At 44.1% G+C, this 25,012-nt stretch overlaps 1 long non-coding RNA gene across 4 annotated transcripts; it reads left to right on the top strand.

Annotated features, from left to right (window-relative positions):
• Positions 1-264: 264 nt before the first annotated feature.
• LOC124963322 (uncharacterized) lies at positions 265-22,800 on the top strand. 4 transcript variants are annotated; one of them, XR_007104702.1, is made up of 3 exons: positions 265-396; positions 782-1,367; positions 22,706-22,800. It is a non-coding gene; the product is annotated as an uncharacterized LOC124963322 (long non-coding RNA). The 4 variants fall into 4 exon arrangements; XR_007104699.1 differs by lacking the exon at positions 22,706-22,800 and adding an exon at positions 6,826-7,379; XR_007104700.1 differs by lacking the exon at positions 22,706-22,800 and adding an exon at positions 6,576-6,804.
• The last annotated feature ends 2,212 nt before the right edge of the window (positions 22,801-25,012 follow it).

Genomic DNA, 25,012 nt, shown 5'->3' with positions numbered 1-25,012 from the left:
TACCTTTTTAAAAAAATACAAATAAATGGCCACAGAAGTCTTCAAGCTCTGCACTTATCTCAAGAGCCAGAGGGAGGGAAAGGTTACATTTTCCACACTCAAGGGTCCCCATGGTAACCTGAAGAATCCTTCTACTCTGCACACCACATTCGAGCTATCAAGACTCTCCAGGAAATGGGGTCTGTTGCAATCTAAGACATGCGTACAATGCTTTGGAATGTTTGCTTCTGAGAGCTTTAGCTCCGGCAAAACCAGGCCTGCTCTCCTCAGCCTGCAATCTTTCTCTCAAGGGTGGACCCGGAGCCCCTGCGCTCCAGCTCCGCACAGTGACTGCCCTCTGGACGGCACCGCGCACAGCAGGGGGACTGCCCAGCAGAGTGGGTCAGGGTGCAGAAGGTAGGCACCGTCTTTGGTGACACACAGAAGCCACCACTGAAGCAGCATGTGGTCGGAACCATGGGGAGGGTCACTTAAAAGGGACTTTTGAGAAAGAGCTATTTTATTTATTCAGTAAGTGTTGGCAACTCTGCATAGCCCAGGTCACTATTTAAAAGTCCTGCCGACTAGGTTGGCCCCAAATAGCTGCATGCTATAAACTAACGTGGCCAGCATGGACGGGTGGCAGACCCCTGCTTTTGCTTATTTAATACTACAGAAACAGGTATTTTTAGTTTCAGATACTTTGTAAGCCCATAAACCCCAAATATAGTTTTTACAGACAAGATTTTGAGGAGTCTTTAAACAGGGAGTTGCCCTCCTGACACCCCCATCTTCCCAATAGCTGCCTGGACTGTGGCTGGAGAAGCAACAGCGTAGGCCATAACAGGGCGAGGAGGCGCCTCGGCCCAGCCTCCCCAGGACCGTGTGACAACGGGCGGCTCTCCCTCTGTGACCCCTCGCCTGCCTCACACTTCTGCTGAGAGCTGTTTTCCTGTAGGCACAGAGATGGTGGCCACCCTGAAGGCACAGGCTGTTCCCGCTGAAGCTCCTTCAGCCAGCGAGGGGCCGGTGGTTTTCATTAGCCTCAACAAACACAGCAAGTCACAGTCCCTTCCAGCAGGATTGCAGGACAGGAAGGCCCAGAACCGGGAGGAAATGAGATCTGCGAGCAGCGAGGACTCTGCAGACACGCTGGCACGAACCTTCCAGAAGGACCCTGTGCAACGAGAATTATTCCACGTTCCGACGAGAGGAAGCTGGACTCAGGGACTTCAGGGGATTGAGATACCAAGACAGGTGTGCGTGACAATGCACATCATGTGGGCTGAGGGAGTCGAAGACGTGAGGCCGTGCTTCCAGCCCATGTAGACGGAGAGCATTCCGAATGTGCTGTGGACAGAGAGGAGAGCATCCTGGTGTGCAAGCAGGTGAGTTTGAATCATGGCTCTTCACTAACAAGTCAGTATCTCTAAAAGCTACCCAGCCCCATGTTCCCTAAGCTCCCCGTTAAAACAGAAAATGATACTTACCTCAATCGTGTTTCACGTAGGAGGTAGACAGTATCCACTTGATATATCGCCCCGGGGCAAAGGGAGCCCTTAATAAATGTGAAGTCTAGTCACCTGCTATGAACCGTGGGCACTGGGGAGGGCGGGCATACTTCAGCCTGAAAGCTGACCAAGCCAGGGCACACCTTAGAATAGTGGCTGCCTGGCACCCATTTCCCTCCCGAGAAAAGTACTCTGTGCTATGTATACTTTTTAAATTTTTATTTTCTTTACTTTTATTCATTTTTAATTTATTCTAATTAGTTGTACATGACAGTAGAATACATTTATACATTTTGAGAGATCACACCAAAGTGGAGCGTAATCTCTCATTTTTCTGATTATACATATTGCAGGACCACATGGGTCAAGCAGTCGTACATGTACATGAGGTAATAATGTCTGTTTCACTCTGCTATTGTCCTTCCCCCACACCCCTTCCCCTCCCTCCACTTTCCTCTACCTAATATAAAGTAACTCTATTGTTCCCTAGCGCCCCCTCAGCCTTATTGTGAATTAGCTTCCTCATATCAGAGAAAACATTCCATCTTTGGTTTTTTGGGTTTGGCTTGTTCCACTTAGCATAATATTCTGTAACTCCATCCATTTACCAGCAAATGTCAGAATTTCATTCTTTAAAGCTGAGTAATATTCTATCATACATGTACATACCACATTTTCTTTATTCATTCTTCTGTTGAAGGGCATTTAGGTTGGTTCCATATTTCAGTTATTTTGAGTTGAGCTGCTATAAACATTGATGTGGCTGTGACAATGTAGTATGTGACAATGTAGTATCCACCGAGGAGTGGATAACTGGGTCAAGTGGTAGTTCCATTTCAAGTTTTCTGAGGAATCTCCATACTGCTTTCCATAATGGTTGTATCATTTTGCATTCCTACCAGCAACGTATGAGCGTACCTTTTCCCCCACATCCTTTCCAACATCTGTTGTTGCTTGTATTCTTGATAATTGCCATTCTGACTGGAGTGAGATAAAATCTTAGAGTAGTTTTGATTTGCATTTCTCTAATTGCTAGAGATGTTGAACTTCTTTTCCTATATTTGATAATTGATTATATATTCTTCTGTGAAGTGTCTTTAGTTCCTTAGCCCATTTATTGATTGGATTATTTGGGTTTTTTTGGTGTTAAGTTTTTGAGTTCTTTATATATCCTAGAGATTAATGCTTTATCTAAGGTGCATATGGTAAAAATTTTCTCCCAATCTGTAGACGCTCTCTTCAGATTAATGATTGTTTCTTTTGCTGAGAAAAAGCTTTCTATTTTGATTCCATCTCATTTATTGATTCTTGATTTAACTTCTTGTGCTTTAGGAGTCTTGTTAAGGAAGTCAGATCCTAGGCCAACATGGTGAAGATTTGGGCCTACTTTTTCTTCTAGTAGTTGTAGGGTTTCTGTTCTAGTGCATGTCTTTGGTCCACTGTGAATTGAGTTTCATGCAGGGTGAGAGATTTTACATTTTTCTCGGTACTATTTGTTGAATAAGCTATCTTTTCTCTAGTGAATGTTTTTGGCACCTTTGTCTAGTATGAGTTATCTGTATTTAGGTGGGTTTGTCTCTGTGTCTTCTATTCTGTACCCTTGGTCTATGTGTCTGTTTTGGTGCCAGTACCATGCTGTTTTTATTACTATAACTCTGTTGTACAGTTTGAGGTCTGGTATTGTGATATTTCCTACTTCACTTTTCTTGCTAAGGGTTGCTTATTCTGGGTCTCTTATTTTTCCAAATGAATTTCATGATTGCTTTTTCTAGTTGTACGAAGAATCTCATTGGAGTTTTAATAGGAATTGCATTAAATTTGTATAATGGTTATACTAGTATGGCCAATTTGACAATACTAATTCTGCCTATCCAGGAGTATGGGAGGTCTTTCCATCTTCTAAAGTCTTCTTTAATTTAATTTAATTTTTTTTTTTAGTACTCAGTAATTTTCATTGTAGAGGTCTTTCACCTCTTTGGTTAGATTGATTCCTAAGTTTTTTTTTTTTTTTTTTTTTGAGGCAATCGTGAATGCAGTAGTGTTCTTTATTTCTCTTTCAGTGAATTTACTAAAATACATGATGAAAAAGGAAATATCACAATGAACACAACTGAAATACAGAAGATAATTAGAAACTATTTTGAAAATTTATACTCCAATAAAATAGAAAATACTGAAGACATTGACAAATTTCTAGAGACACGTGACTTACCTAAATGGAATCTGGAGGTCATACACAATTCAAACAGAACAAATTCAAGTACCAAAATAAAAAATGCCATCAAAAGTCTACCAATTTAAAAAAACCCAGAACCAGACAGATTCTCAGCCAAGTTCTACAAGACCTTCAAATAAGAATTAACACAATCCTCCTCAAGTTATCCCATGAAATAGAATAGAACCCTTCCAAACTCATTCTATGAGGCTAATATTACTCTGATACCAAAAGCAGACAAAGACACATCAAGGAAAAGAAAACTTCAGACCAATATCCCTGATGAACATAGATTCTCAATAAAATTCTGGCAACTTGCATGCAAAAACATATTAAAAAGATAGTGCACCACGATCAAGTGGGGTTCATTCCAGGGATGCAGGATTGGTTCAACATACGGAAATGAATAAACGTAATTCAACATATCAATATACTTAAAAACAAGAATCATATGATCATCTCAATAGATGCAGAAAAAGCATTTGACAAAATACAGCACCCTTTCATATTCAAAACGCTAGGAAAACAAGGGGTAGTAAGAATATACCTCAACATCATAAAAGCCATATATGCTAAACCCAAGGCAAACATCAGTCTAAAAAGAAAATAATTGAAAGCATTTCCTCTGTAAACTGGAACAATGTAAGGATGCCCTCTTTCACCACTTTATTCAACATTGTCCTTGAAACTCTAGCCAGAGCAATCAGACAGAAGAAATAAATTAAAGGTATACAAAAAGGAAAAGAAGAACTAAAACTATCACTATTGGTGGATAACATGATTCTATGTTTAGAAGATTCAAAAAATTTCACCAAAAACTTCTAGAATTAATAAATGAATTCAGCAAAGTAGCAGGATATAAAATCAATACCTATAAACCAAATGCATTCCTATACATTCATAATGTACATTCTTCTTTACTTTTTAAATTTTATTTGTTCTAATTAGTTGTACCTGACAGTAGAATACATTTATACATTTTGGTAGATCATACATAGAGGGAGTGTCATTGGTCATTTGCAAATCAACTTTTGTCAAAGAAACTTTAGAGGAGAATCATATAAAAAAAAGGTGTTTTCCCCTGTTCCCTGTATGAGTGCACATTTATCGAGAGTCTGTATATTTCCGCAGGGACATTTTACAGCCAGTGATCCCCAGAAGCATAGCAAGTGGCACTGGAAAGACCAATATCTACCAAATGACCTCATGGATAGTTTTTGACATTTCAGGACTGCTGATTTGTGTCTCTGATGGGCTTAAGTCTTCCCTTGCCAGTCAGGTCAACTATATTCTCCAATAACTCAACAATGTCATAGAGATAAAACTTTGCAGGCTGGGGTATGTCTCTGAGACTCTACATTCTCTACTAATAACTCCAGTAGCAGAAGGTGTTCCTGCACCCTTGTGTTCAATGCTGCTATGGAGAATACAGAACAGGTTATCAGGAAGTCTGTTCATAAAATTAAGATAGCTCAGTGAGCTTAAAGGGCAGTATATATGCAGAGAGGGACTTGAGTTCATGCAGGAGTTGGTTTCTTGGAGGAAAGCCACACCCAGTATCCAAGGAAACCTTCATAAATGCGGTGTTGGATCCAGGGCCCCTCCCTGGAAGGGTACTCTGCCTGGCTGCGGGAGCTGGGCCAGCTTGCTCAGGCAAGGAGCAGAGCAGGCCGGGCGCAGGTGCTTTCTCCCCACGCCTCCCTGCGGGGCCGCCCTCCCCAGTTCTTCCAAGGCCCGCCTCAGTTCTTCACTGACACATTCACCTGTCAAAACCAAGCTTCGATTACATTTTCAGTTGCATGAATTTCTTGACCCTCTGGATAAAGAGTGTCATTTCAGTGCCCATGAATACTGTTTATGCTGCACTTATCGCCTTATATTAACATTCACTTGTTGAGAAGTCTGTGTTGGGTACAGAATAGACACTCAGTAATTTTTTTTACTCAGATAACAGATGGTTGTGCAGTGAGAAATCTTTAGTAGAGGAACACGTGGACATTGAGACTCAGTCACCTCTGAAATGTGAATTTTCTGTATTCATTAACTCAATTATAAAATTAAAAGATTGAGTTAGCATCTAAATCCCTGGAGATAAAAGAATAAACATGCTTTTCTATTCTACTCATAAGTTTGGTGTAGAAAAAATACTCTTCTGTTATTTTTTGAGAAATCATCATTATAAAATGTATTTTACCAAAAGCTAATTTTTCATAATGTGGATTGACTAGTATTTTTTAATACATCACCCTTAAGAATGTCATAAGAGGTTTTTATATTTGTTTGTTTTGTTTTGTTTTCAGCAAAGCACTTTAAGGACTCATTCCCTTAAAAACGTAGAAAGCATATCAGACATTATAAAGAGTGGCCTGAGAACTGAACCAGATTCCCCCTGGTTAGCTCCGGCCTGGCCAGCTGCTGCGGTCCAGAGCCTGCGTTCATGCTGAGCACGCAAAGCCGCTCTTCCTGAGGGTCCCCGGATGGAGGCATTGTTTCCTAGCATGACTTGAACAAAAAGGAGTATTCCTTTCCAGCTCTCTGTGGTGCTCTGCAGCCTTAATAAAACCCAGGTGGGCAAGAGTGGCCTCTCTGAACTTCAGTTTTCTTGTCACCGAGGCACATGGGTTGGAAAAGTTAGAAATCTCCACCTACGAGCTCTTGAATCTGTGTCCTCTGCCATACACAGCTCGGATGATTGAGGGGCGGCGGGGGGCTGAGGAGAGTCAGGGAGAATGACTCAACACTGAGAGACAAGCAGCAACAGCAGGGCTCACGTCTCTGCTGCTGCTGTCCCCGTCCTCGAGCGCGTGGCGTGAAGGAGACTGGGGTGACTCACACGGTAAAGGATCAGGCGCTCTGCTCTTGCTTCTCAGACTCGAATGCACACTAAATCACTGGAGGGGTTGCCCGGACACTGCCCAGAGACGTCCTGATCAGCCTCAGGCAAGCCGACTTTCTGTCTGTCCCATATTTCAGGCAGTGGTGTTCTTACGGTTCAGAGACTGCACTTTGAGAGCCAAGGGTGGGGACACATCAGGTAAAGCATACCTGTGCTGGGTCCCCATCCCTTTCCTCTTGGGGAAAATGAGTCAGAGCGACTGTTTGCCGTGTTTTCTTTTACAGCCACTGTGAGCCCTTGGGAACGCGAGCATTGGGAGGGATCCAGTTCCTCATCTCCTGTCCCTCACCTGTTCTTGGGTGAAGGCGGTAACACAGAACAGCGGAGGAATCGTGAGGACGCAGGTGCACTAAACGCTTCTCCAGGACAAGCGTGGCTGCCGCTCTGGCTCGGTGTGCCCTGTGAGTGTGTGTGCTGTGCACCTGAGGTCCTGACTCTCCCGGACCTCGGCCAGGGTGCCAGGCTTCCACCTCATCGCTGCTTGGCGGGCTTTGCTTTTACAAATCATAGAACACCACCAGGGTTTTGCCCTCTCTTGCCGGCAACACAGTGGAGAGAACTCAGGGACAGGTTTTCAAGTGCCTCCTTTGTCTGCTTCTCTCTCATCACCTCCTCTGACTGTCCTTGGGCTTTCCCCTGCTGTGCTTTACCAATTTCTTCCCTTGTAGAAACAATGGCCGCACTTTTAGAAGCTCTTTTCAGAAGCTCTGAAGTTGTTTTCTTAGGCTAACTTGTCAATGGCATTTAAAACTGGTTATGTTTTAATAAAATAATCTTGGCAATATGTTATTTGATTCTTGCTCAATTATAGCTAATGGACAGTTCAAAGGTCACTCATGGTTAATTCAGTGGGAGTCTGGGAGACTTAAATGTCGGATAAAAACTAGCGGTGGAGGCTGTATCAAACTCTTCGCAATCCTCACTTATGCCAGGCTAACGATACCTGACAGCTGGCCTTTCTGGCTCCATTTTGCAGAGGAGGAAACTGAGGCACAGAGAAGGCAAGTAGAAGTAGCTTAACCAGTTTCACGTGACCAGAGATGATATCTTAGGGATGAAATTTGGCAGTGTGGGTTCCTGCAACTGCACACGTGACTATCCAGAGTTATGTAGAGAAGTTGTATTCAAGGTGCACAGTCAGATTTCTCCATCTTGATTCACCCAAGCTTCTACATCTCTTCCATGTGAATTTGAAGATGCTTCCATCAGTAAGCGCAGAGATGCATATGGCGAAGCAGCATGACACTGGCCAGTCCTGCCCGGTGCCTGGGGATAAGAATCATGAGTCCTGGCTCAGGGAGCTCCTCAGCACCCAGACTATAATTCCAGCCGCTTCCCTTGCTGTGGTCGCATCATGTCCCACGGCATCTCAAGCCTGGCCCTCAGGTCTCCTCAGATACACAAGGAGGATTTAAACCAAGCGGAGTAGCTTTCCCTCTTTCTTGGCATTTGGCGAGCGCCTTCATCGTTTCTCATCCTCAGAGAGGTGCTATCAGGGTGCAAAATGAATAGCAGAGCCCTTCTGGTCTGCAGCAGCCTCCAGGTTCCAGGAGGCTTTGAAGGATCGTCTGCTGTAGCAATGATTCCGTGCCAGGTGCCGCTGCAGACAGTGAAACAGACGACACACACGAGACAGCAGAGGACCCGAGGCTTCGGGAGGGAAGGTTCTGGCTGCAGGATCCGAGCCAGCATCCTCATGGAAGGAGACGGCGTTTGAACTGCACTTCAGCGGTTCGCTCTTAGATGTACCTGCACCTGCTTTGAAGATGCGCACAGTGACGTGCGTGCTGCAGGATGAAAATATTAAATTCCCAATCCTAACGATTTTTAACTAAAATTTAAAAACAATACATTAATATTGGATTTGCCTTCAGGGCGGGTATTTTCATCCACAACCAAGAGATAAATATGACACTTAAGCCCAGAGGAGTTTCCATGACGCTGAGGGTGGATGCCTTGTCTGCACTGGTTCCTTTCTCCCAGCATTCATTGCAGAGGGCTGGTTATCCTATAGATTAAGCTCTTTTATTTAAATTAGATAACACATAGAAAGATGCACAAATGGCTTGGAAATATTCACCTGCAAGTGGTGGATTAAAGACTCAGAGTTCTTATCACTCATGAGTGGGAACTTGAAAGTCACACTCTTTTCTGTGCCTTCAGGATTTCAGTTATAAATCATATTGTAGACGATCACAACCCCAAAACTAGACAGCCAGTGGGGCATGGTGGTGCACGCCTGTAATCCCAGCAGCTCAGGAGGCTGAGGCAGGAGGATCATGAGTTCAAAGCCAGCCTCAGCAACTTAGGGAGGCCCTAAGCAACGTAGTGAGACCCTATCTCTAAATAAAGTACAATAAAAAAAGGCAGTCATTGAGTGCTTCTGAATTCAGTAGTTGGTACCAAAAAACAACAACAAAAATAAAACAAATGACCAATAAGATTCTTAACAGCAGGTGTATAGCCACAATTATTTATTTATATACATCCCTCTAAATGTATGTCTTGTCCTGTGTATTAACTTAAAAATAATTATGCAAATAGAAATGCACTGGTGAATGGAGATGAAACCTTGAAATTATGTTTTCCTTTGGAATTGAAGTGAAACCAAGACTAAGAATTAAGTGACTCAGATGCATAAAATGAAACATTTTTAGAGAAAGACATGGGTTTCAAATTTTTTCTGCATTCATTAATATGCATATTTGGGAATGCCAAGGCTTGTGCATTTAAATTAAATTAAAAATATTAGCTCATAGTAATAATGTATATTTATTTTTAAATTAGACATACATATATTACATAATATGAACCAATTTTTTAGCAAATTAGTCGACATGATTTAATGTTTGAGCATTATTACCTAAAGAAATGGGCAGGATTCCATATTCTATTGAACACAGTAATGTCCCAGAATAATATGAAAATGGTTTGAGTCACTCTAAAGCCTCACTAAGCTTAGCATCCTCAGCATTTTGTGTCACATCTAGTAAAAGAGAAATTTAAAAATTAATTGTTGAGTAAATGTTAAAATAAAATACAAACCATTACATGATAAATAAGTTCATAATTTCTTTTTCACAGAGAGGCTTCAGGATAGCAAAATTATATTTCTAGGTTGTCAGTGAAACGAGAAATGGATGACTCGTCCAAGAGGAAACAAATATTAAAGTCTTCCACAGCATATGTATATATTTATATAAACAGCATAAAACATTGTCATTTGGTTCAACAGTTGAAATTACATGAAGTGTATTTGTCATCTTTTTCTTTTTTTTTTCTCATGGTGAGTATTTAACATCAGAATCATAATGTTTAATTAATTACCTATTCTAATTACTTTGGGCAATGAAAGATATTTATACCTTTTTAACAACAAATCCTTAATTAGCATATTAATCAAAAGATGAATAATTTACAAGTTCAGTAACATATAAATTATTGTAAATGAGACGTGGTTCATGGAGCTCAGAAAGTTTTTCAACTCTTTGAAATGCTCGTGGACATCCAGCCAAAAGTGTTATTTCCTTTCCAATCAACCAGGCAGTAAGACTCTCAATGGGCCAGTGATATTTAAAAAGGACTTAAAAATCAGCATACTACAGAGATGCAACCACATCAATGTTCATAGCTTCTCAATTCACAATAGCCAGATTGTGGAACAAACCCAGATGCCCCTCAATTGATGAATGGATAAAGAAACTGTGGTATATATATACAATGAATGGAATATTACTCAGTCATAAAGAAGAATAAAATTACAGCATTTGCAGGCAAATGGATGAAATTGGAGAATATCATGCTAAGTGAGATAAGCCAATCTTAAAAAAATCAAAGGACGAATGGATCTCACTGATAAGTGGATGATGACACATAATGGGGGGTGGGAGGGTGGCAAGAATGGAGGAAGGAGGGATTGTATAGAGGAAAAAGGGGTGGGAGGGGTGGGGGAAATGAAAAAATAACAGAATGAATCAAACACCATTACCCTATGTAAATGTATGATTACACAAATGGTGTGCCTCTACTTCACGTACAAACAGAGAAGCAAGATGTATCCCATTTGCTTACAATAAAAATAAATTTTAAAAATAAAATAAAATCCTAAAAAAAAAAGGTGCTGATCTCTCTCGTTCCACCATCTGGAAGGTCAGACAAAACCAAGAAGCAATTTCTCCAGATGGCCCTTGACTCGGGCCCTGGAGCACGCAGGCAGGTGAGACAGGTGTGCTCCTGCCCATCCTGAGGGGGGAAGGCGAGGAGCCAGGCCTCACAGGAGTGTCGCTGGACCTGAGCAAGGGGCTCCCAGCTGGCTGAGGACAGACGAGGTGACCCGGACTTAAACTGGGATGCTCGCTGCCTGGGATGCTATGACGTTGGCTTGGTGTCCCATCCAGGACCTGTGCATCTCCGTGCTTAACACAGGACGATGGTTGACACGCACAGGTCCAGGGGAACGGGCCGCCCCTGGGAGTGAAACTGGCTCCATCTCCTCCTCCTCTGACCAGTCTCTTTACGTTCCTGATTTGCCCCCCTCTGTCCTTGCTACTCGTACTTCATAACACCTGCTGCTCAGGGAACCTGCGTTTCACAAGGCCCTGGGTACGAGCAAATGGTTGAGGCTTATTTTTCAACGTGACGCCAGGGGTATTAGGTGGTGCCTTTGGACAGGGATTGTTTGACCCGAGAAGGGCAGAGCGGCAGGCCCTGAGCTCCTCCCTGCTGTTAGCTCACCAGCATGGCGGCTGGAGGTTTGGTCTGCAGGAGGTTGTGACCCCAGCAGAGAGGGGCCAGCACGGCTCCTGGGCTTCCCGCAGCCTTGGCGGTGGGTCCAGAGCTGTGCGTGGGGCCCTCGGGAGGAGGAGAGAGAGCTGATGTCCACCCTCCTTCCTGACGTTTCCTCACATTGTCCTAAGTTTTGATCTCTGAATTTAATGAATGAATTTTTGATGAATTCCTGTATCAAAAAGATTTTCCATGCAAAATAGTTCCATTTCTAGTAAATATGTTTTAAAGGCTTCAAGTTGGTGGTAAATATCACGAAGGAAATTTCTGGAAGAGGCAGATACCAGGAGACGTCACTCAAGTGCAGCAGTTTTCACGGGACTTGGAAACCGTGGCTGTTTTAATGAGAGGATTCTCATCCCTGCATTACGAAGGTTTCCATTCAACTGTGGGGTGGCCACCACAGCACCTGCTGAGCAGAGTGTCAGCAGTCCAATAATAGATGTTCAATATCTGTTAGACAAAGGAATAAAGTGAATGAATTAATATTGAACGAAATCACACTCTGATTACAAGTAAATTCAGGAATGTAAATACTAGAAAGAAGGAAGTTGTGAATATTAACCACTTTTTGTTAATTTCCCTTTTCTTTGTGGGTGTCAAAGTTGAAGAAGCCTCATCGCAGGTGGCCTCTGGTGACACTTCTGCAGGTTTGGAATCTATTACAATCGAAACAAAATCGTGTAGCTAAAACCAGACTGCCAACCCGGAGGAGGAAGGAGACGGTCCGGCCATTCCTTCGCTCCTTCCTGCTCTCACCCTAGGTGCTCCTGTGACCATCCACAGGGTGAGGGGAGGCTGGGGAGAGGCCGCAGAGGCCCTGGGGAGCAAGTGCTGTGCTCCGAGGCTGCTGGGCTCTGGGGCCAGGAGACCGGGGCCGCCTGTGCAGGGTCTGCTTCAGCAAACCTCATGAGGCTTGGGAAATTGTCATACTAGGTTACTCAAACAAATCGTGTGAGACTGCACTTTGAAGACATGAACACCATGATTGTGTGTTCCAAGAACTGATTTTTCACAATACGTCGGGATCATATTTAGCCATGTGTAACCAAAAATGTTTCCCAAAGCATGCAAAGTAATGTGGAGCAGGCTAACGTGGAGCGAGGCAGAGGTCTGTCCTTATTCTGACTTAGTGTGCCCGAGCCGTGCTTAGGCTTAGGCTGATGCAGGTGAGCATAAGCCACCAAGTGGAGCTACACAGGTGCTCTGGGAAGCTGCTCCTCCTCACCTGGTCCAGTCCCAGCTCAGGTTCTCAGAACTGAGACCAGCTCACTTTCTGTAACTAGTCTTTGCACAGCTGTCACTGAGAACCAAGAATTACACTTAGCAGAAATATTTGTGCAAAAACACTAAGAATTCTTATATGGCGTGTGTGTTGTCAGGCAAAGGCACTGCGGTGTTCTGAAGTTTATGGCACCTCAAAATTCCCATGTTGCAGCCCTACTACCAAGGTGAGAGCGGCATTCAGAGTTGGCACACTGCAGAGGTGATCAGATCATGAGGCTGGAGCCCTCCCAATGGGTAGGTGCCCTTTGTAAGAGAGTCCCTGAGGGCTGCCCTGCCCTTTCCCCACACAAGGACACAGTCAGAAGGTGCCATCTGTGAATCACAAGGACCTCAGCAGATACCAAATAGCCTGGTGTCTTGATCTCATTCTTGAACTCTCCAGCCTCCAGAACTGTGAGAAATATTTTTTGTTTTTTGAAGCCACCTAGTCTTACAAATTTTTCTTAGCATCTCCGAGAGACTGAGATGGATGAGCTACGAGGCCTGGCATCCTTCCATCTTGAATCCAGCTGCACACGGTCCAGAGAACGCAAACTATCCCAGCTGTCATGGCGACTCCGCACCTGAAGGACCCAAGGACCTGATTCCCACACCTTGGGAGGACACATTTAAGATCTCCAGGGGGTCCATAGCCCATTTCATTATGGAGAAGGGAGACTTAGGTACTTCTTAAACTCCTTGGAGGCAAAACTTACAGTGTACCAACACCCCTTGTCAGAGTCTTCAGAACTCCTGTCTGGAAGTGGTTCCACCTCTAAGGTGATTTGGGTTCTCTGTTGCTCAGTGATTCTTGACAACTCTGAAGGTTCTACTGATGGTCTACATCACAACTCATCCTGGGAGTTTCTATCTTGGGGCCTCAGTCCAAAAGGCTAGTACATTAATCTGATCAACATGAATGTAGGGGTGCACTAGGTTCACCTGGAGGCCAGAGGAGGGGCAACTGCTGGAGTTCATGACCTGTGTCCAAAACTCTTTCCAGATGCCAGGAGAAGGAACTTCCTAACAGCTTTACAAAGACGTACAACGTAGCAGGACGAGTCCACCCAAACTTCCACCACCAACAACTTGCCTTTTAAAGAGTACTTACCAAGTGCACATTATCCAGTCAAGAGCACATACGTCTTTTAGTTACTTGGGAATTGTGATGAGATATTGTGATAGACAAAGGGAAAATCCATTAGTTCAGGAAGATTTTAGTGCCAAGTATCTTTTATTATGCTCTAAATCTCAGGACATGGATGGGCAATATACATCTGTGAAACTACATCTCTTTGTTCATGGGAGACACAAAGTGCAAATTAAATAAATAAATAAATAATTTAGTGACGGTGCAAAATGTGAGTATGTTTCTGTACAGGAAAATAATAATGTGTGACATGGGGAAGGACGGCTTTGGTATTCTACTGCAGAACTACATCTGCTTAACATGTATTATGTTTGGTGACAGACTAGACAACATATAATATACAGCAATTTCACCAAACATTTAAGGCACAATAAATCATTGACTTCTACCAGAAAAAACTCAAACGAGCCAGAATGGAATATGGCCAGGTATGTCTGCCGCTGTTCTTAAGCAACATATTTATGAAGACATGACATTGTTGTGAATGCATTAAATTCCTTTTCTGCAGTAAAGAGAAGGTAATGATTTGATCCTCCACCATGGTTTACTGAGCATGAGGTCTCCACAGCGAATTTGTGGCAAAGAACAAACTTGAAATCTGTATTCCAAAGCCCGTGAGGGGGTAAAATACATCTAATACCCTGAGTAATTAAGAAACATTGTATCACTTGAAATGCCTTTAAATGTCTGCATGTGACCTGGCTCTAGGAAGTTTCACTAACCAAAGCTGCACACACATCCTCTCTGACCTGCTGTTCCAGGCCATTTAAGAGAAATGATGATCCCAGTCACCTTTGTAGCTTCCACCTAGAAGGTACTTGGCAGGATGCCCTTGGCTGACTCTGCTCTATGATGACCTCACATGCTGCTCTCTCCCGAGAGATGGACCTGCTGGACCCCAGGACATCCTGCCCAGTCAAGGAAAGACTCCTCTCAGGGTCCTTTTCTTCAAAGCTCTTTTCCCTGCTACCAACAGCATTCTCTCCTCAGCACTTTGGCTCCAGGGTTTCCCTGAGCCCTCCACGCTTCCTTCTGTCCCACCCAGAGCTTCATAAACAGGGTTCATATGGATTCCTCCCCAGCAGACTCCAATTCCAGGGTTCCTTCTATTCTTGCTGTGGCTCTGACTGAAACTCCAGCTATGCGAATACCTGTATGTATATGGAGATAAACACACGGGGACATGCAATCGAGTGCATTGATTATGGTCCCCTCGAAATTATGACCTTGTTCCAAACCCAGAACCTCTGAGGGTGACCCAATGTGGAGAAAAGTGACTTTGCAGATATTGATTTCAGGATCCCATGATGAGGTAATCCTGTGTTCAATGAGCCACGTCCTCTGGGAGGAAGGACAGGAGAACTTGAGACCTAGAGATACAGAAGAAGAAGTCCACATGCCGCTGGCGGTACAGGTCTCCGAGACACAGTCGCGAGCAGGAAGCACCTAAGCGCCGGAGGCTGGGAGAGGCCGGGATCCTCCCGGGGCTTGGGAGTGAGCCGACTCGGGCAAGGACTCGTCCTCAGGACTCTGGCCTCCAGAGCCGTGGAGAAGACGTTTCTGCTGTTTTAAGCCCCGCTCAGGCCGTTTGATCGTGCAAACCTCAGGGAATGGACACACGTCCCTATCCATCTCTGCATCCTTGACTTTATAGTGTCGGCATAGGAAATGTCTAGAAACAGAGGAATGTTACACTACCATTGCTTCCAAGAGTGTGGGAAGAGCTACTTGGGAATATGCTAGAAGAAATTAGGAAATAATGACAACAGAAAACTCCCGTGATGAGCCATTCCGCTTGAATAGGACCTTGGGTCCTCAGCACCGGAGGCCTCACAGGGCACCGGGGCATGGAGTGGCATGGGTGGGTGTCTGAGTTGCCCTCTGTTGGGAAGTGCCTGGGCACCGCGTGAGGATCGGAGCTTGTTCAGGGCAGACCACTGGCGTCCTCCACGTCCCAGCTGGATGGCAACAGGGCAGATGCCGTTAGGATGGAAATGCATGAGGGGGAGAAACCACCGGGCAAGTCAGCAGGCCAGAGAAATCCAGGTTCCCGTCTGCCACTCTGTGAGGAGCGGGCCCAGGACCTCTCCATTAACTCCTGCCATGCCCCAATCACCTTCCACCAGGCCCCCTCTTAAAGGTCCCACCCTTCAAACACCATCACACCAGTGAGCCTCAGGGGACAACTCGAACCCCGTCCACCATCGATGGGCAGGAAGAGAAAAGGAGCCTCTCCTTCTTTGTTTCTCCAGTGTAATATTTTCAGCACCAACCTCTGACTTCCACAAACACGGGTCAGGGAATCTGGCACCGGACCTACAGCAAAGAAATTCTGCAAGTCATGTTCTTAGAAATGTTTGTATTGTAACTGAAATGAACCAACAACAAAAGGGCAGAGGTTTTGTATCATGACATATCAAAGAACATTCGTGTAAATTATTCCTCAGTAATGATAGTAAACAAAATCCACAAGGTCATGCTTCTCTATTATTGTCCCAAATTTTTATTCTAAATCAGTGTGAGAATCTGAATTATTGAAGATTCCATATTCTTTGCCCTGTGTTTTTGGAAGTAATAAAGGTCTTCTGCACACACACACAAAATGTCTTGGTGTGCAATTTTGCTGCAGACTCTAATTCAGAGAGCATAAAACAAAGTCCAACATTTATATAAAAATGAACACTATTTTCTTCAGTGGCAAATAGCTCTGGCATACTGTGTCCCTCGTCCCTTCAGTTTGCTATGTGTCATGGACGGCCTTCTCCAAGCGGGAAGAACACTGCTGTCCAGAAGGAGAACTGCACAAGGCCACGCTTCTGCCACCTACCCGCCTGCGGCTCAAGCCTCCAGGCCTCCCCGGGCATCCTCGCTTTCCCAAAGCAATGTCCTCCGCATTTGTATTTCACATTATTCTAAATGCAAGGTTGTACCACTTCAGTCTACTTTGAGAGGAGATCCACTCTGTGCTAATGGTGCCGCCATGAGAATATTGTTAGGACAGGTCTGAACGGGTGGCTGTGCTGGAGAGCATCTGGGGCAGGCGCAGGAGTTAGGAAAACAGCCCAGAGCTGCAGGCTGCTCCAGCGCAGGGCGGAGAAGGACACGCGGCCCACGGCTTTGCTGCTGTCTGGCAGGCTTCTCCCTGGCCGTCACGGGTAGCGGCTCAGGTGGACAGGTGCTGCTCTTTCCTTCAACCCTCGCTTTCTTCTCACCACTTGGGTTGGCCAGTCCCTCTGCCGGCCCAGGGGGACATGCAGACGCAGCACCACGTCCTTGCAGAGAGCATCTCATGCTGTGGGCCACGCAGGGCCACACGGCCTCCTGGCCACCTCTCAGTCAGCACGCCCTGGTCCTGCCCCAGGTCCCCGAGTTCCACGTGAAGCACATTAGTCATCGTTTCTTTTCAGCTAGGAAGCCAGGCTCAGCACCACAGTCACTCAGCGAGTGATGTCAGAGACACGGCTGACGCCCTGGGTCCATTTCTTCAAAAGCATGTTTTCATTTAAAATAGTTTTAGGTGTAAAGAAAACAGTGCGAGCAGCAGGGAGCTGCCCCTGCCGCATACCCGCTGGGCCCTGTTAGGACATCCAGATCAGCATGGTGCTCGTCACCCTAATACACCAGCATGGACACTGACCGCCAGCATGGACACTGACCGCCAGCCAGACTCCCGGTTGGTTCACTGCCTTGGCTTTTGCCAACGCTCCTGCTCCAGGGTGCCACGTGGGGCCCAGTGGCTGGCTGTCAGGGCTCCCTGGGCTCCTGCGGGTCCCGTCAAGCCCTAGGTGCTTCTGAAGCCCTTGGCAGTTCGAGAAGCCCGGGTGGCGCGTTCTCTGGAGTCCCTCATCTCGTTCTCTCTCCAGTGCCTTTGCTGTGGTTAGATGGGGTGTGGTGTTTGGAGGAGGCCCTCAGAGCTAGCGCCACGCTCACCCGGGCGTCTAGGACGCAGGACGGGTGCCGACTCTCGTCACTGGCCCTTCGTCCCCTTCCCACGCCCTTCTCTGGGCAGGAGTTCTGTGTGCTCACACCTGGCTTCCATCTCAGATCTGCAGCCCGTGCTCGGCGAAGCTTCAGACTGAGCGCAGGCTTGCTGTCTCTAGAGAGGGATGGAATGTCCACCCCCAGTCCAGGTGAGGACTCGCCCTCCGGGGCCTGGAGCACAGCCTCGGCGGGGCTCTGCTGCGGCTCTGATGTGGTTCTTCTCCCCAGGGTTCCTGTGTCGGAGATTGGTCCTTGGCTGTGTGGGACCTGCAGGAGGTGGGGCCCGGCAGGAGGTCCCCAGGCTACTGCCTGAGAGGGGACTTAGGGGCTCCCAGGACCCTGGAGCTCTGAGGAGTGGGCCCACCCCTGAGTCCTCCCTGGCTCTCTGTCTCACCAGAAGGACTCTTTCTTCCCTGCACCTGTCCCTACTTCATGAGGCTGTTGTCCCATGGGCTGCTCCCCACAGCCAAGCTGATCCTGGAGCCAAGCTGTGAACCTCCAGAACCTTTAGTCTTTGTAAACAGCCTACCACAGGGATGGCATTATAGTCACAGAAAACAGACTGATACACATCGCCTGCAGACGTGGCATTTCATAAACCATCAACCTCCTGGCCCATCTCACAGCCATAACGTGTGCTTTGCAAATGCAAATCCAACTTCAAATATTTAGGTGTTATACTAATATGTATTTCTTGACAAATTATCCTTTAATATAACTTTTGCATATTATAAAATGAAGCATTAGAAATAGATTGCCTGCTTCAGTTCTCACTTTGCTAATAACCTGTTCTGCATCGAGTGTTGACAGTACCTTCCCCACTTCGCTAGTGACCACTGCCCATATTAGCAAACTCCATTAAGCTTCCTGTGGGTCCTGTTGTCCACTAGCAACTCCCTCAGCCCTCAGTCTCTGCATCTTCCCTGTGGGTGACAAGCAGTATGTGTGCAGAACCCATCACCTTCATCTGGAAAGGCAAGAATTTCTCTCCGAGGAAAAAGTTACTTTCTCTGGTCTGCTTTGGTTTACATGGAAAAAATATCCCTTGGACAGGCTCTTAACATTTATATTTTGAATGTGAAATATCATGCTGAGAATAAACAGAAAACTAGCTATTCAGGTTTTTTATTTTTCAGAGTAGATGGCATAGGAAGAAACCTACAGGGACTTTAGAGCTGTTCACTCAGAGGACATTTAGGTTTAATATTGAATTTCCATCCTTTGATGCCGACTCTTTTATATATTTATTAGATTTCATATATGTATTATACTTTTAGTATCAAGAGAATATTATTTTATACATTGAAAAATATTTAATGAAAGATTTTCGATCTTAATATAAGTAGAATTTGAAAGTTAACATAAATTAATGTTGCTCAAATTCAATTTATTTGATGAACACAGAAACCAATTTGATCAAACATCCATTTTATAAATAAAAGGCAAGCGGAAAGCCTCATTAATGAATTAAGTTGCTGTCACGTTGCATCAGGCCACGGTCATACTGTGATGTAACGCGCTCTGTAGCGAGTAGATATCACACCTAAACCCTGGTTGCGTGTTTTATTAGGCCATATATCTAAGTATACTGCCATCTTATTAATGACTTAGTCTGCTTTGAAAATAACCTTATAATAATTATATGAGGTGCTTTGCCATATTTATTGGTAAAGAAACTATTTTAATAAAATATCACACACACACAAATCTCTCTTAAATGTCAGCTTTCTGAGCGCCACAGCAGCATGAGTCATTGTGCTGATTCATCAGCCTGTGATTTCTATGGAGAATTCTAGTCCAGGCTCCGGCGTGGGCACGTTCCACGGCCAGACAAAGAGACCAAGTCAGGAAGGCAGGCAGGACACACGACCAGAGGGGCACGTGGACATCCGCGAGGGCCCAGCAGGCGTGTCTGAGCACACTTTCCAGAACAGGGGGCCTGACCACGGTCAGCGGTCAGAGTTCAGCCATCAAACCGACTCCGGGAGAAAGCATGGACGCTGCAGGTCACAGGCCTTCAGAGAGGCAGGAACCAAGCGCCATGGTCATGCCTCTCACCAGGGCCCCTTCCCCTTCCCCTGGGGCCTGGTCTGCACCGTCCTGTGATCTTCAGCCTCCGCTCCCCTGGGTCCTGCCTCTCAGGACGGCTCTCTGCCACCTGGCCCCATCTTTGGTCTCTCCTCCGCCTACACCCTGAGCTCCTCAAAGCCCCGGACTCTGCCTTGGGCCCTGTTCTCTGTCCCAGCCCCCGGCTGTCCTTCTCTGAGGCGTTTGCGGGCCCTTCCTCTCTGCGGCCCTTCAGGCCGTGACACTCGGGTTGGTCGGAAGCCTCTGCTGACTGCTCCTTCCTGCGTGTCGCTGTTTGGAAGCACCTGCTTCACTCTCCTGACAGGGCTGACCGCCTGCGTCACTCTCCTGACAGGGCTGACCGCCTGTGTCACTCTCCTGACAGGGCTGACCGCCCTGTTTTACATCCCTCTCGCCTGCTCTGTGTGTTTCCCACCAGTGAAATCCTGCAGGGAAGGGCCTCTGGCTTGGGCTCCGTCCCCGCGCCCGGCTGTGTGGTGCCCGTCACTGCCTCCCCTCCCCAGGTTGAAGTCTGCTGGCCACTCTTCTTCTTTTAATGCCTTACTTTTGTGCTAAGTAAAAAAATAATAAAAATAATGAACCTTCCAAATGACTCTTTTAAATCTATACTTTTTGTTATTTTTAGTAGTTGTCACAGGTATAAGTATATTTATCTGAACATGTCATAATACACCTCAGCATCATCTACGCTTAACTCTGATGAGATGCAGCTGCTTCGTTGAGGGTGTCTCTTCTTCTTACCCCTTTTTTTGTGCTTTAATTTTCATATCTACTATGTTCAATTTATAAAAGCTGAAAATCCAATAACACAATGTCCTAAACATTATTTTATGTAATATTAAATTTTGGAAGAGGATTAAGGAAGAAATGTGGAAAATGTAAAGATACAAATGTACTTTATATTTTATAAAAGGTAAAGACTCATAAATGTAAATATCTATATATTTATATACATATGTGTGTGCGTGTGTATGTGTGTGTATGTAGGGGTGAGAGGACAGAAAAAGAGAGGATTTTACGCAGACCCACATGCTTTTCTGTTTTCTTTGTTTCCTTCTGTGCATTTGATTCTTTCTTGTCTGGTGTCATCTGGTTTGTCTTGGGGTCTTCCTTGGCTATTTTTTGTGAGGTAGATGCACTAGCATCGAAGTAGCTCAGGCTTCATTGGTCTAGGAACGTCTTTATGTGGTCTCCTTTGAGGGGTACTTTTCCTTGGTAATGAATTTTTGGTTCGTCACTGCCTATGACTTTCTGAGCCCCAACTTGTTTCTGATTATGACAATCATTAATCACAGGGTTGTCTCTCTACATGTGATAACTAATTTTTCTTTTGTTGCTCTCTGGATTTCCTCTGCATCCAAATACACTTTGACTGAGTTGGATTTAGATAGATCTCTTTGGACTGTTTCTGCTTAGTGTTTGTTGGTTTTATTGTTATTTAAAATTGTATTTAGTATCAATTCGGGACGTTTTGGCCAGTGCTGTGGGTGCCATTTTCTCTCCCTCTTCTTCTGGAACCGCCATTGCACATCTATCCCACAAGTTCCTGCTGATTCCTCTTCATTTTTCTTTACTACTTCTATTCCTTCAAAATGTTAATTTCTGTGTTTGGAGCCTCTTCTTGAGCCCTGGAATTCATGCTGGATTACATTCTGGACAAATCTATTACATGGTCCCACAGGTACATAGCATTCATAAGGCCTAACACTGGACTTATGATTGACATGGCATATCCATGTTTCCTGCTGCATTCCCAAGCCAGGGAGAAACATTTCTATCCAATCAACTGTCCTCCCTAGGTCAACAGAGGTCATTCTTCAGTCTTTCTCAACAAATGCTTTCAAACCTTCATCATCAAGTGGTGTGTAAATCCCCTGGCTCCAAGGCAGTTCCTCCAATCCACACTGCCATGCGGTGGTTTGGGTCAGTCAACACCCACCTGGTGAACTGACACAAGCTTCTTCTTTCCTCGTCAAGTCCTTTCTTCCCACTACCACCTCTCGCCTGGCTTTATCTCTGGTCTTCCATGCCAAGCTTCCCACCTCAGGAGTACCTGAACCCCTGTCTCCACAGTATAGACCCACATTATTTTATAACACTGCTTCCTAGTTGGTTTAGGAACACGCTCTGGTTGCGTGTTCGGAGTTGGGCAGCGTTCAAGTCACTCATGGTTTAGAGCCACATATCCAGAATCTGGCCCAGGTCTTGGGCTGGACAGCATTTGGACATGAAGGCATAAACTTATCATCCTCAGTCACACAGAGGCAAATGGGATCCCAGTGAGATTTTAAAAGTCAAAAAAGTAACATAGCTACTAACTAATAGCACCTGCACTAAATCCACATTTTTATATTTCCAGGGTTGGGGTTAAAAAAGATGGACATCAATCCATCCACTTCTCCCCACTTAGCTCAAGTTATGCCTTCCCTGAGGCACGGGAAAATGAATTTCCAAATGGGTATATGGTGGTAATAAATCGTTCTAAAATACTGTGCAACAGTGATAATTAAAAAGGACACTAATATGATTTATGAGAATCACAATAATGTGAAAAGAAGTTGATCAATGTAAATAATTATATTTGGATTATAAAATCCTTATGTGTATGAACTTACATATGCATATTATATGTAACATACATAAAAGGATGTGCAAATTATATGCATTTGTAATCCTGAGTCACATTTGAAATATTTTAAAATGTAAAAAATTCTTTAAAAACATACATATTAAATATCTTTCATTGCAAGTCTAACTTTAGAGGCTTACCTGAAAAACTGAAAATAAAATTGAAAATTGAAATTTTTCATTTATGACTTTTTAAAAAAATGCAGAACTGCTGACAAAGGGTGGGCATGAAATCTCAGTTCTTACCAAATATGAAGGTGATATTGTCTGTGGAAAAGGGAGTGTATCCAGTAATCAAGGACGAAAGAGGTAAGGTTTGCAAATTAATTTTCCCATTTTAAATTGTACCCAGAGCTACCAAGCAGGACTAGACACGGAGCATGCCCTCCCAGCACAACTTGTTCTAAGGTGCCGAGGATCCAATGAGATCTAGAACGTTTCCACTCAAATTCTGCCCTAAGTGAAGTTCCTTTTCTTGGTGAATCTTTCTTTACCTCCTGATATTTGGTGCTTGGAAAAATGAGATATACTTTCCTTTTGGCACACATCTGTGACCTAGAAGTAGACTATTTTACTTTCGTCCTACTCTTTAGAAATTTGAATTATAAAAATCACAAGGGGAAAAAAAATAACAGGTCTATGAGAGCAATTACTTGAAAACGTAGCAAATGGAGGGAAAATGTTTCCAAGACTAGAATACAGATTTTGCTGATCACTTAGTAAATCTCCATATTCAAATTCCCTCTTATAAATATCTAAAAACCTATGATTTCTATTATTGGAAAGGCCCACTAACTATGGAATTTCAGGTATTAAGACTGACTTTTCTGAAGGATAACAGAATATGCATTTAAAATAATATTAAACCTAATTTTTCTAACCACAGTATCATTGGTAATTTGCTTATTCCTTTGTCTATATTTTTGATCTGTCCTAAATGATTTGTGTTTGTCAGAAGTAATAGCATTGCAATATATTTTATTTCTATACTATTTTATTTACCAACAGAATATTTGGGTTTTAATTTTTTTATTTGTTCTTTTCAGCTATACATGGAAGTAGAATATTTTCACATATTACACGCACACGGAGTATGACTTCCCTTTCTTGTGGTTGTACATGATGTGGCGTCACACTGGTCGTGTGTCCATAAAAAGACCCAGGAAGGTGAGGTCAGAGTCAGTCTACTATCTTTCCTATTCCCATCCCGACTCACGCCCTCCCTCCCCTCATTCACCTTTGCTAAATCCCACCCCCAATTGTGAATTAGCATTCATATACCAGAGAGAACATTTGACCTTTGGTTTTTTGGGATTGGCTAATTTCACTTAGTATGATAGTCTCCAGTTCTATCCGTTTACCTGCAAATACCATAATTTCATTCTTATTACTGAGTAATAGACCATTGTGTATGTGTACCACATTTTCTTTATTCATTCATCTGTTGAAGGACACCTAGGTTGGTTCCACAGTCTAGCTATTGTGAATTGAGCTGCTATAGACACTGATGTGGCTGCATCACTGTAGTGTGCTGATTTTAAGTCCTTCGGGTATAAACTGAAGAGTGGATTAACTGGGTCAAATGGTGGTTCCATTCCAAGTTTTTTGAGGAATCTCCATACTGCTTTCCATAATGGTTGGACCAATTTGCAGTCCCACCAGTGATGGATGAATGTACCTTTCCCCCCACATCCTTGCCAACATTTATTGTTGCTTGTATTCTTGATAATTGCCATTCTGACAGAAGTGAGATGAACTCTTAGTGTAGTTTTAATTTTCATTTCTCTAATTACTAGAGATGTTGAACATTTCTTCATATGTTTGTTGGCCAATTGTATTTCTTCTTCTGTGAAGTGTCTGTTCAGTTCCTTTGCCCATTTATTTGATTGGGTCATTTTTTTTCTTGAGTTTTTCATATATCCTGGAGATTAATGCTCTACCTGAGGTACAGGTGGCAAAGATTTTCTCCTATTCTGTAGGCTTTGCCTTCATGTTCTGAATTATTTCCTTTGTTGTGAAGAAACTTTTTAGTTTCATATCATCCCATATTTTGATTCTTGATTTTACTTCTTGTGCTTTACAAGTTTTGTTGAGGAAGTCACTTCCTAAGCTGACATGATGTAGATTTGGGCCTACTTTTTCTTCTATTTGGTGCAGGGTCTCTGGTCTAATGCTTAGGTACTTGACCCACTTTGAGTTGAATTATATTCAGGGTGAGAGATAATTTCATTTAGCTGCATATGAATTTCCAGTTTTCATAGCACCATTTGTTGAAGAGGCTACCTTTTCTCTAATGTACATTTATGGAACCTTGGTCTAGTATGAGGTAACTGTGTTTATGTGGGTTTGTCTCTATGCCTTCTATCCTGTGCTCATGTCTCCAACAGGATATTTGAATTTGGAGAGCAACACAACAGGCTCTGGCTCAGCTATCGGTGGATGTAGGCTCCCCTCTGGTGTGGGTGAGTGTTAGCACATTCTGTGCTGCCAACGGAGGCCTACCCTTCTGATTT

Source organism: Sciurus carolinensis, chromosome 13 (genome assembly GCF_902686445.1).
Source record: "Sciurus carolinensis chromosome 13, mSciCar1.2, whole genome shotgun sequence".
Lineage (NCBI taxonomy): Eukaryota > Metazoa > Chordata > Mammalia > Rodentia > Sciuridae > Sciurus > Sciurus carolinensis.
This window is presented reverse-complemented; position numbering and strand designations above follow the sequence as displayed.